The sequence below is a fragment of the Tenebrio molitor genome, chromosome 6 (genome assembly GCF_963966145.1).
Source record: "Tenebrio molitor chromosome 6, icTenMoli1.1, whole genome shotgun sequence".
NCBI lineage: Eukaryota > Metazoa > Arthropoda > Insecta > Coleoptera > Tenebrionidae > Tenebrio > Tenebrio molitor.
The window spans coordinates 6262003-6274300 of NC_091051.1; the positions used below are offsets into that span (position 1 = coordinate 6262003).

Sequence of the window (12298 nt, forward strand, 5' to 3'; positions counted from 1 at the left end):
TTTTACCACTGTGATTTTCCTTCGGTATAATTTCCTACTCTTATTTACTAGTTAAATTTGGTTATTACAGGTGTTTCTTCTTCGTGTTATAGTAACTGGTAACTAGACGATACTAAAGGTAAATTGTATTAAGTATAATTTATCGGTTTTGAAAAAGCATATACTGGGCGATCGAAAATAGAAGAAGTAGAAGATCAGGCCATGATTATTAGCACATGGCCTGGTCTAATTCTTTTTATTTTCGATCACACGGTACAAATTACAGCATTTTTTGTAGCATTTTATATAGTGTATGAAACTGAATTGTCAAGGTTTGGAATTAATTACTAATCATCATTTTAACAGAATGTTTAGTTCATTTTTTAAACACACACGTAATCGCAAATGTGGTAATATACTTTTGAAAAAATATGTGGGTTTGTAGAAGAAAGAAAATACCTATTTTATAAAGAAAACGTAACAATAGTTTAAAGAAGTAAACACCGTTCACGTTTGTTTTGGCATAATAGCAGGCCATGATTTATTTTTTTAACGTTAGACACACTGATTTCTTCACTAAAGTGCCTGACATGCCAACCTACCAAAATGAATATAACATGTTGCTGAATTTTCCGGGATGTCTGAGTATTCTTCTCTTGCAAACCGACTTTGACCATTGGATTGGTACCATTGTGGTTGCTTAACAATTGACTCGATGATAAACTTAAAATGCATTCACGTTGAGCTTTAAAACAACGTGAATGCATTTTAAGGTTATCATCGAGTAACTTGTTCAGCAATCACAATGTTACTATGCCAGCGAATAAATTTCATGTCATTTACATTAGTTGTAAAACACCCTTTACATATTAAAATTTTCTATTTTCCATAGTTGTGTCACTTTGACACAATTCACATGTTCAGATTCAGTTAATCTGACGTTACTTTGAAGTATTGAGAAAATAATTTTAATATGTCAGAAATTATGACAATAAAGCCTAGACTACATTTCATTTTTCCAAATGACATCAAATTTGTTGTCCGAAATTTATTCGCTGGCGTATATGCTGGCATAGTACCAAAGTCAAGACCTTGAAGACGCTTGAGAACGTTGAAAACAATTGTCAAAACGTTGTCATGTTGGTATGAGCCAAACAGTGATTTTCATGACAATACGATTAGTTACACTGAATGTCAACATTTTTTTAATGTAACGAGCCTGCGCCCTGACGAGCAAGAGTTTCTTCGAAATTCGAAAAAGATTTCTTCTAATTTCTCATTAAATTTGTTTTGAAAATGAATTCGCGGAAGAAAAGTACGGCAAGTCAAGTGAACATAACCTTAATTTTGAGTTGGTGTAAAATTGTTATACAGCTGGTCTATTTGCGCACATTTTAGGGCGGTTTTTTACTTAATTTTGACACAGACAATTGTTTATTAAAAAAAAATCCCTCTATAGAGATTTTCATTTCTAATTAATATTTTTGTTATATTGATTATTTTTTGATTATATTTTTGTTTTGTGACAACGTAACATGTCAGTTTTGGCATCGTGCACTGAATATAAATATCACCGAAAGCTTTTGATGTCTAAATATGGAAGAAGGAGTGATTATTGCCTCTTTCTTCTTCATTTCCATAATTTCCCTTAACTCAGAAGGTAATTGCAAAAATCCAGTTTTAGGTTATATAATTTCACATTCCAGCTTACAATTTCATCATCAGTAAAAATGATTCCTTGTTTTTAAACGACATCGATCATCCACTGCTTATAAATAAAACAACAGTGAAGGAATGTTATTATTGCAATGGTTACTGCAATGAAACTCTTCCAGTAATTAATTGTGAAAATTCAATTAAATCCACACAATCTGTGATCCCAGTGCCGTATGCTGGTGAAGGTTTTGCGTGTGTGCACATACGATTAAATATCCAAGCCTTGTAAGTATGACTTTTATTTTAGAATTAACTTGCCCATTTTTACAATTTATTGAAGTACTAAAGAACAAAAAGGAAAGTGTCTAGTTGAATTTTGTAACTTTTATGCTTCGTCTATTTAAACCAATAAACTTATTATTACGTTTTAGAGAAGGACACTTGTGGCGTGAACAACCAAAAGTTAGCGCAGATGGATTTTTCGTGTTCAGAGGATGTGCTACCCATAACGTTATGTTCGTAAAAATGTGTGCACAGATTGACGATCAAGATGGACACTCTTGCCTCTACTGCATAGAAGACTTGTGTAACGCGGATCTAAATGGAAGCACACTAATTTATACATCTCCATATGTTTTTATTTTTGAAAGTCTACTGTTACTTTTCAATAAAATTTGAAAAAGAAAATTAAAGAACGGTTTACTTTTATAATTATGTATATTGACCAGATGTTGAAAACTGTTTTCGGTTGTTGTTTACTTTACCCTCTTGGTCAAAATTGTCGCGAACAACTCCATTCCAAAGGAAAATTAAATCCCGTGATGACTGAAATTATTCTTCGCCATATTTCAGAAGCTACTTGGATGGACCAACTTTTAAACCATTAGTGCACACACTAAATAGAAAGTCATTCAGAGATGACTTTTGAGATTTTCAAACGATTCCTGCTTGTGGAGAGGTTAACATCCTTTACAGTTACGTTCTTGAGCTGTTTGGGTCTACGAATTCTTCTGAAAAAGTTAACAGCATGGTTATAATGAAGCATTATTATTCCCATACTATTCCAGGTCTAATAGGATCATATGGTTTCCAACTCTCTTTTTTAACATTTGTTGCAGATGTAGTTGCATCCGTCACCTTGAATTACCAATTAATACAAAATTCCCTAAAATTTGAAAATTTAATTTTTTTCTTTAAAAATTCTAAAAAATAACAAAAAACTATTAAAGTTAATATAGCGGTTTTACTGGTATTTACAAATTGGTATGTATTATTCTTATATTCCAGCAAGCATAGACGGGTGTTCCGATATACGACTCCCAAAGATTGGACGATATAATTGATTCTTCACACTTTCACAGGTTCATTACATTGGAGAAATGTTAAAATTAACTTTTAAATTGAAGAAAGAATTGGATCAAATTAAAAATCATGCAATATTTCTCATTCCGCTATCAAAGTTGGACACTTAAACCTCACTTTACATTTTGACTGCCGTTTCGTTAGTAAGTTACAGTAATAGACAATGGGAATTTGACTTTATCACATCTAATCCAAAAAATGTGACCATTTTCTAAACCAAAGACGTACACCACTGTACACCCATCACTGTAACGAAACTTCTTTTTTAAATAAAGTAAACTATATGATTCTGCACAACCGTCAAATTATGAGACACACAAGTTTTAACAGAACTGTTTTCAAAGTGTCTACTTTGATCTACATATTTACAGAATATACGATAGGGTATAATTATACCTACCAACATCTTGTCGGTCGAGAAGAAGGTGGTGAACTGTTGTGTTTTCACCTTATACAGGGTGATTTACGAGGAATAATGAGCCCGACGGAATAGAAAATGCAACCCACAATACATTGCAACAAAAAGCCGGACATCGAAGCGGTAAATGTCCGGGTTTTTCTCCTGATGAATTGCGGGTTGCATTTTCTATTCCGTCGTGCTCATTATTCCTCATAAATCACCCTGTATTTTAACACGATCAATGTAATGAATCTAAGCTTGAATTTTGCTACACGTCGATCCAGACCTTGTCTTCGTTGAACGTATGAAGATGAGGCAGGTGTCAAGAAGCATTTAGATATAGTCCATTCATTTTAAATCTTGGGTAAAGTTGTAAACTCAAAACGCCGTAAATTACGAAAGCGGCAAGTTTTCATTGTGTGGGTACTGTAAAGTAGTAATCCCTCTGTTCACATAAAATTGGTACCACGTCGTACTTTCACCATCTTATCGACGAGCAAAAGAAAGAGACCTTAAAGTATCCGCAAATAAAAAAAAATTAAAACACATTTTGCGATCAGTGACCAAAAAAATGTTAAGAGATTGTTGATTTTGTATTGGAAATTTTGTATTTGAGAAATAAGATTACTAAATAAAGAAATAAGAGTAGGTAATTAATAAAGTATCCATTACATGTATACTTTAAAGTAAATTAATAAATAAAATAATAAAATACTTACATAAACAAATAGAAAATTAATCGTCATCTGAATCAAATTCACTAGATGATTCACCAGTATTGGCAACAAATATTCCAGCACATTAAGAATAATTTGTTCAGACTGATAAGTCAAATGACCCAAACCACCTGACATATTGAGTAAAATTAACGCACTGAATTCACTTTACACAACACAAGTTATTTCTTGAACGGTACAACTAAGACTGTAATTGTTTAGTGGCTTAGAGCCGGCCGGTCCTGTATTTTTAAAATTCTGGAAAACCCCATTATTATGTACTTTCTGTCTACGCTTGGGATGTCTTATTATTACCTGCACCCGTCGTATAGATAAGGTAAGCAGAACATATTTATAGTACCTAAAAACAGATGTTTTACCGACGAATGCAAATGTGTGTTAAATAATGAGCCACCCAGAACACTCGATATTTGTCTCAAGAAAATCCGCGGATAAATTTAACTACAAGAACGCAATGCCCTCAGAAATTTAATGTTTGGGATGGTATTTTTAATAAACAAATTGTTGGGCGATTTTAGTAGTAAAATCACGCAAAAACTATTTTTCATGTTAAATTCCTATGGTCAGGTTTGGTAGTTGACACTCGGTATTGAACACAGTTTTAGATTCACTGAGTTTCGGACAAGTGTCAAAGCAGGCAAGTTTTATTACTAAACCCAAGATTTAAAATGAATGGACTATAGTAACAGTATAGGAAGAGCTACAAAAGACCATAAATCTAGAATTACAGACAATGGGATATTTTGGGATGGGCTGACTGTTTAGGAGAAATATTCCGTGACTGTAAGCTGTGTTATCCCGAGTTCACTTAATAAAAAATGATGTTAATAAAAATTTTATGTATTACAAAATAATATGGGCAATTTAACTACTGTTCCCTTTACATTGTACATTAGATTGCCAATCGCATACGTTTTTCTCTGGATTGAAATATGTTAAGTCAGGGCAATCTCTCAAATACGGATAACCATTTGAACATTGCCAAAATTTTGTACAGTCCTCGTCGGCAAAATATACAGCGTCTGCACCATCTTCAGGTGGGCATGTGGGATCTATTAACAATCACAAATCACAAATAAATTAACTTGTTTAGGGAATTAACTTACAGTCACTTCCTTCCGAACAGACCACGATCGCCAACAAAACAAACAATGCAACCAGTTTCATTTTTGATATTTCTTTTTACTGTTTCTCGGTACAAATGATATTGAACTAATGTCCGAGCACTAATTTGTGTGCGTTTATATAGCCATTTTAAGGAGATAATGATTGTGAAAAATCAATCGCTCTAGATCTTTCATGATTAGCACACGGTGTTTCGCAGGAATATAAAAGATTTGACCCTTATCTCAAGTAGTTCTAAAAATTGTTTCCCAAAAATATTAAATATTTAGCTCAACTTGGCAATATTTGTTGCAAGATATTTTCATATTTGATGGCGGAAACAAAAGACTGAGAAATGTCACAAAATTGTATTGTCAGTGTCAAATTTCTCAAAGGCGTTCGTGATTTCGACAGAAATGCAGCAAATTGGCAATAAGAAAGTTATTCGTCGTTGAACTAGAGAAATAATTTGTAATACATTTGATTATATGAGAATAACTTTTCCTTTTGAAGCACTGACAAAAATTGGTTTCCTTGGAATTTATTTTTTCAATCAATTTAGCGAAAATTTAAATTCACCTAGATATTCCTTTTTACGGCGTTTATGAGAAATTTGACACTGACAATACAATTTTCTGACATTTCTCAGTCTTTTGTTTCCGCCACTAAATATGAAAATATCTGTATTTATTTCGAAATTAGAAAAGAAGAAAAATAGTGTTTTCAAGAGGAAATAATTGCCAAAGAACTTCATCAAAATGTTAAACTCTGTTGCTATAACATAGGTCCATCATTTATTTGTTTATGTCGACTGCCAACTAAGCGATAAAAATCCCCTATATTACCAATTATTAGTAACTGAAAAAGATTCAAGTTGGCACAACTGGAACGACAGTTTAATTCTATCAAATTGACGCACTTTGGCACGTTATTAGAAAATTTCAAATGCAATATAATGCCGCCAAAATAATAAAATTTGAAAATTCCCCTATTACGTTGTGTAGAAAAATTGAAATATCCACAGTTGATTGTAAGAAAAACGGGAAATGAAAATTTTCCTAATGTAAATTTGGTTTTTCCATTTGTCTACTTGACAATACCTACCAAATAATTTCTAAAAATGTCATTAAATTTTTACCATAATTCTAACCTAATTCTGACAGTTCCCGTTTTTTTTTGCAATCAACTGTACCTAACCTAACTTTCCATTTTTATTTTTCCCTTTTAGATTAAAATTCAACGTAAATTTCCAATATAAATTGCGGCGTTGCTATGATTTTTTAAATTTTAGAAAAATTAATGAACAAAGAATAATGTTTTCATAGGAAATAATTATTAAAGAACTGAAATGAATCTGTTGGTAACAATTCCTACTTGTGCGGAGGTTAAAATCTCCTACAGTTTCGTTTTTGAGCTGTTTGAGTTTAAGAATTCTTCTGAAAAAGTTAACAGCATGATTAATGAAGGTTCATTATTTCTATACCATTCCTCGTCGAATACGATCACATGGTTTCCATAAAATCTTATTCGATAAGGAATAGTAGGTATACATAGTGTAACAGCAAATAGATACAAAGCGACTCGAGAAATTACATTAATAAAATAACAAGGCAAATTCTCAGATGCACATAGTCCCATACAGTATTAAAGTACATTACAGAACGATATTAAATTTAGAAAAGTAATAAAAAATATTGGAGTATATATCCCTGCATGTCCATTTGATTTCCAGTTGCACAATTCTTGTATACACATGATACAAGAATTACCATTCATTTGATCTGCACCTCGGCAAACACCTACAGCGAATTTGTGAAAAGGCACGCATGATTTTTCCTTGTAAAATCCATGTTCATCCCAACTGGCGTCAGTTAAATTTAAGACCGCCATGAAGATCCTAAAAAGATGTAATATTTTATTTCCGAAATATGACAATAACAATGAGTATGTATGCTTAAACGTTGTTTATTCAAGAGATAGGAAAAAACACTCCTATCATTTAGGTACGTATCAAGCTAGTAAAGTAATCGAAGTACTGTCGACACTGTAATGTTACTTTCTCCACGACTATTAAAGAATGAATGCATCCTTGTTGGATATCCAATGAAAGAATAATATCAATTCCACACCTCGTGTTAGAATACACTGGAATCCACGGCTGTCGGCCAATCACATCCGTCGTATTTTCATTCATTTCATGCGTTTGTAAACAATAAGTCGCGCATCGCTTAGCAACCGCTAAACGAAGTACAATTTGAATTGTAAAATATTAACAAATACAAGTTAAATTCAATTTTCAGAGTCGTGTTTTTTTGTATAGACGTTGAGAAAGTACATATAGTCTTCTACTCGCGTATAATGGCTATTGTTCCCTCGGATGATTCCACCACTCGCCTGTGGCTCGTGTTGCAATTTTCATTCTCTTGAATAATAGCCATCTTTATACGTTCATTGAAGAATGTTAATACATTCTTTATAATAATTTACTCCAGTGTGTTGTAAAAATTGATTCGCCCTTAACTGTAAAAATTTCACCGAAACTAACGGATAACAATCAAATGTTAAATTATTGCTGTCAAGATTTGATTTGCTCGTGTATAGAACACAATATACACACAATTGTAGACCTCAGTTTCTTTCTTTGTCTTACAGTGAGTTTTCATGTTGTTCTGTCATTGTTTCACACATAATAGAAACGTTTTCGTGCCTCCGGCCGGAATTTGGTAATTTGTAGATTTCGAAATCATCAAGAAATACATGTCTTACCGGCCTAGTCCGGCAAAAAGTGGGGATTTTGAATTGTTATCGGTTTTGGTTGGCATGTGTTATCAGGATTCTGTCAAGGTCAAGCGTCAATATCAATTCTGTGCATGGTTCGTTAAAAGTGTTTTTCTATTTACAATATCGTAAACTCCGTACGGTGATAGATTGTACATTTTTAAATTCCAGTTCCAAAACATAAAGCAATGAAAAATACTAAACTCTCCATTTCAATTGTTTCACGTTATGTAGACAACCGTTGTATCTACAATTTAAAATCTCCCAATCTCTCGCTGGACGAAGTATGCCAATCATTAAAACAAGTGTTTTAATTTTTATACAAAAATCCGCAGAAGTTGGCACAAAAATTTTATGTATCACACGTCCAGAAACGGTTTTGCGAGTACTCGCAATGCTCGGTTGTCGCCTCGGCCCGCAAACGTGCCGTTTCTGGCCTAGTGATATTTCCTTCGTTTGTGTCTAGACACTCATGTAGCTACCTTCAACATCAGTACTTCGTCGTTCAAAATTGAATTCCACGAAGATACTCTCTCAATTTTGGGAATAAACCTCTTGGAGATAGGTCAAATAGGGGAATTTCTCCAATCATACGATCATTCTGGATCATCATGGAAATGTGGGTTTTGCGCTTATCGTCTTAGTACTCCTCAGTTTTTTTCCTTCACAGCACAGCACCACGTGTCTTAGAAATGATCTCTTTGTCACAATGCTCTTTAAGCACACTCAGTCTACGTTAGGGTTGTTAAATGATATTGATAGACCACCTTCACGATATAATTAATTTTTCAGTACCGATTTGCATTCACTGAACTATATTTTTTTACATATTAATACATAATATTTCTCGGAGACTTCATACTAATTTTATTGACTTGGATTTCCTCCTATAGCTATTAAGTCAACAAGTGTTTTATAGACGATTTAAAAATCGAGATCGTAGTTTAAATCAGAGCGACCGCAGGGAGCGAGGATTTAATAGATCGAGATTTTTAAACTATAAAACACGCGTGTTCTTCAAGATTTTTTCTAACACTAACATCTTATCAGGAATTTTAATAAATTCAGAAATTATTCGAGGCGCGTCACAATACACAAAATGCGGAGGTTGCCGTGGGTACTATGGTAATAATATCAACAAATTTGGAAAAAAAAAACAATTTTCATCGTTGAAATGTGCCAAAACGTTCCAGAAGAAATAAGAAAAAAGTGGCAATTTGTTACCAATGAAGTCTAAAAGTGCATACGAAAAGGTGTATGTTTCGTTTCAAGGCCGGAACAATAAAAAAAGCATCACGGAGGTAACGGAAGATGTCATTTTGGCTTTTCTTGATATGGGGTAAATGTGTAGAGCTTCATTAAAAATTAATTCACACTACGGCAAGAATCATTTGAAGAAAATTTAAAGATTGCCAGTTTTCGATGGTCGGGCACTTGCATTGGATGAAACAGCAGAAGTTAAAAAAGAAGATGTTAGGAACAAGAGCACGAAGCTAATGTGGCAGTTCCAATTCAATAATTGTACTTTTCACTTTTGTGATAATTACTGACTACTGTAAAAATGATGAATAAAATGTTACTTGAATAAAATGTGAGCGTATTTTATGACTCTATAAGATACGTTGCTATTGACGACGTGTCTTATAGAGAAAAGCGTATTTTATGGGAAACATAAGGTGTGAGCTCAAATTTCACCATGGAAACAGTATAAGATATTAGTGTTAGAAAATAGTTATTTTCGTGCCGCCGGCCGGAATTTGGTAAATTACAGATCTCGAAATCGTCCAGAAACACATGCATTGCCGGCCTAGTCCGGCTAAAAGTAGGGATTTCGACTTTTCATCGGTTTCGGTTGGCATTTGTTATCAGAATTCTATCAAACGTCAATGTTTGTTCTGTGGATGGCTCGTTAAAAATGTTTTTCTATTTATAACAACGTACAAACTACAAAGAAGCAATATTTAACTAAAGCGATGTTGATTTTAAAATTTAAATGTTTAAATGTAAGTGTTGCCAACACAAAAAAAGTCCCTAAAACCAATTATTAAAACAAGTGCTTTAACTTCCATTTAACAAAAATCCGCAGAAGTCGGCACGAAAAATTTTGTGTATCACACGTCCAGAAACTGTTTTGCGAGCATTCGTACTTACAATAAGTACTCGTCTGTCGACTCGTATTTGCAAACCGTACTCATGCTCGCAAACGTGCAGTTTCTGGCCTAGTGATACAAATGACCAGTGGCGTAGATAAGGGGGGGGATCCAGGGGGTCCGGACCCCCCCAGAGTTCATCCATATTCTTTCACAACTGAATAATACTTTTTTTAAAATGAAGGTGACAAAAGTTAACTAACATTTCAGCCTGCTAAAAATGATAGTGGCAAGAAAATACTTTTACTAAAATACTAAAATATTTTTTTCACAACTTTTTCGACAGTTTAGTTTAAAAAATCTTCCAACTTTGTTCCAAAAATGGTTTGAATATTTTCATCTGAACAAAAGTTAAGAGGGGGTATAAGTTTTACCATGCAATTACCTTTGGCAACAGTTAAAAAAATGCACTGTACCTATACATAAAGTATTGAAAAAAAATCACGATTTAAAAATTGAAAGAAAGTTTTGGCCTAATGGGAGGCCATGGAAATTTTGCATTTAATTTTAGTAACGCTGTCTGTTGAATTATGTTATATTTTTTTAAGTTTGAGGTTATACCTAAATAGCGTCAATGTCTATTGCATTTTTGTTAGTTTTACTACTTTGCAATAGAAGAATACTCAGACATCGCGAGAAATTCAGCAACATGTTATGTTCATTTTAATAGGTCCGCACTTTAGTGACAGAAATCAAACAGTGTGTCCGACGTTAAAAAAAATAATCATGGCCTGTCATTATGCCAAAACAACGTGAACATTGCCTGCCTACCTATGTACTGTCGCGAGCAATAGGTAAATTTTGGTCGTCAATGTCATCTCAAAATTTGGGTAGTCAAATTAAAAAAAAAAATCCCTAGCGGATTATGCCCACGTCAACAAAGTGTCAAAAAATGAGAAAAAAATGAAAATTAATGTCATACGACATGATGATAGGTTATGACATTTAGGTACGACCGTTTTACAATGGACCATTTAAATTGCGTCAAAGAATGACATTGACGACCAAAATTTAATGATCGCGACTATACGTACGTATTTGTTTAAATTATGATCTTTTTTAATTAAAACAGCATAATTTTTGCCGATTTTTTTCCGTGCTGGAATATTTATCTAAAATTGTTCTTTGGGTTTTTTTTTGTTTTTTTTTTCAACATGAGTATAAACAATAAACATGTGTTCCTTCAAGTCGTATTGTGATAATTTAATATTCTAGTGTTATAAGTAGGAAACTACATTGAAAACCAAAAACTTAATGCAAAAGTACGTGGACCCCCCCCAAAGCAAAAAGCTATCTACGCCACTGCAAATGACTATTGTATCACAAGGCCAGAAACTGCACGTTTGCGAGCATGAGTACGGTTTACAATACGAGTCGATAAGACGAGTATTGTAAGTACGAATACTCGCAAAACAGTTTCTGGACGTGTGATACACAAAATTTTTCGTGCCGACTTCTGCGGATTTTTGTTAAATGGAAGTTAAAGCACTTGTTTTAATAATTGGTATTAGGGACTTTTTTTGTGTTGGCAACACTTACATTTAAACATTTAAATTTTAAAATCAACATCGCTCTTGTTTCCTGACATTTATTAAATTTAATTAATTTGTTTTGTTTTTGACATTTTCCTGAAACATTTGTTGTAATAAATACACCAGCCCATATTCAAGAAGTGGCTCGAAACGTAATTTTAATTAATTAATTTTAGTTAAATATTGCTTCTTTGTAGTTTGTACGTCGTTATAAATAGAAAAACATTTTTAACGAACCATCCAGAGAAGAAAAATTGACGTTTGATAGAATTCTGATAACAAATGCCAACCGAAACCGATGACAACTCAAAATCCCTACTTTTAGCCGGACTAGGCCGGCAATGCATGTGTTTCTGGACGATTTGGAAATCTGTAATTTACCAAATTCCGGCCGGCACGAAAAATAAATTATTTATATTTTATAACGCTGATTTCAGTACCCTGTCTGTACCAAATCTTCCTTTGAACAACTTGGTTCATTTCAACTTTCTATTTCCCTAACTACATATGTATAGACTTGACTAAATGACTTATGATGATTATCTATTGTGGCACTTAACTTATTACAAGTTAGAGTATGTTTAATGAAAGAACTTAGAA

General features: G+C 33.2%; 1 long non-coding RNA gene across 1 annotated transcript; it reads left to right on the forward strand.

The window, feature by feature from the left end:
- The first annotated feature begins 1236 nt into the window (after positions 1–1236).
- LOC138132689 (uncharacterized) lies at positions 1237–2330 on the forward strand. The gene is made up of 3 exons (XR_011160154.1): positions 1237–1639; positions 1686–1920; positions 2067–2330. It is a non-coding gene; the product is annotated as an uncharacterized lncRNA (long non-coding RNA).
- The last annotated feature ends 9968 nt before the right edge of the window (positions 2331–12298 follow it).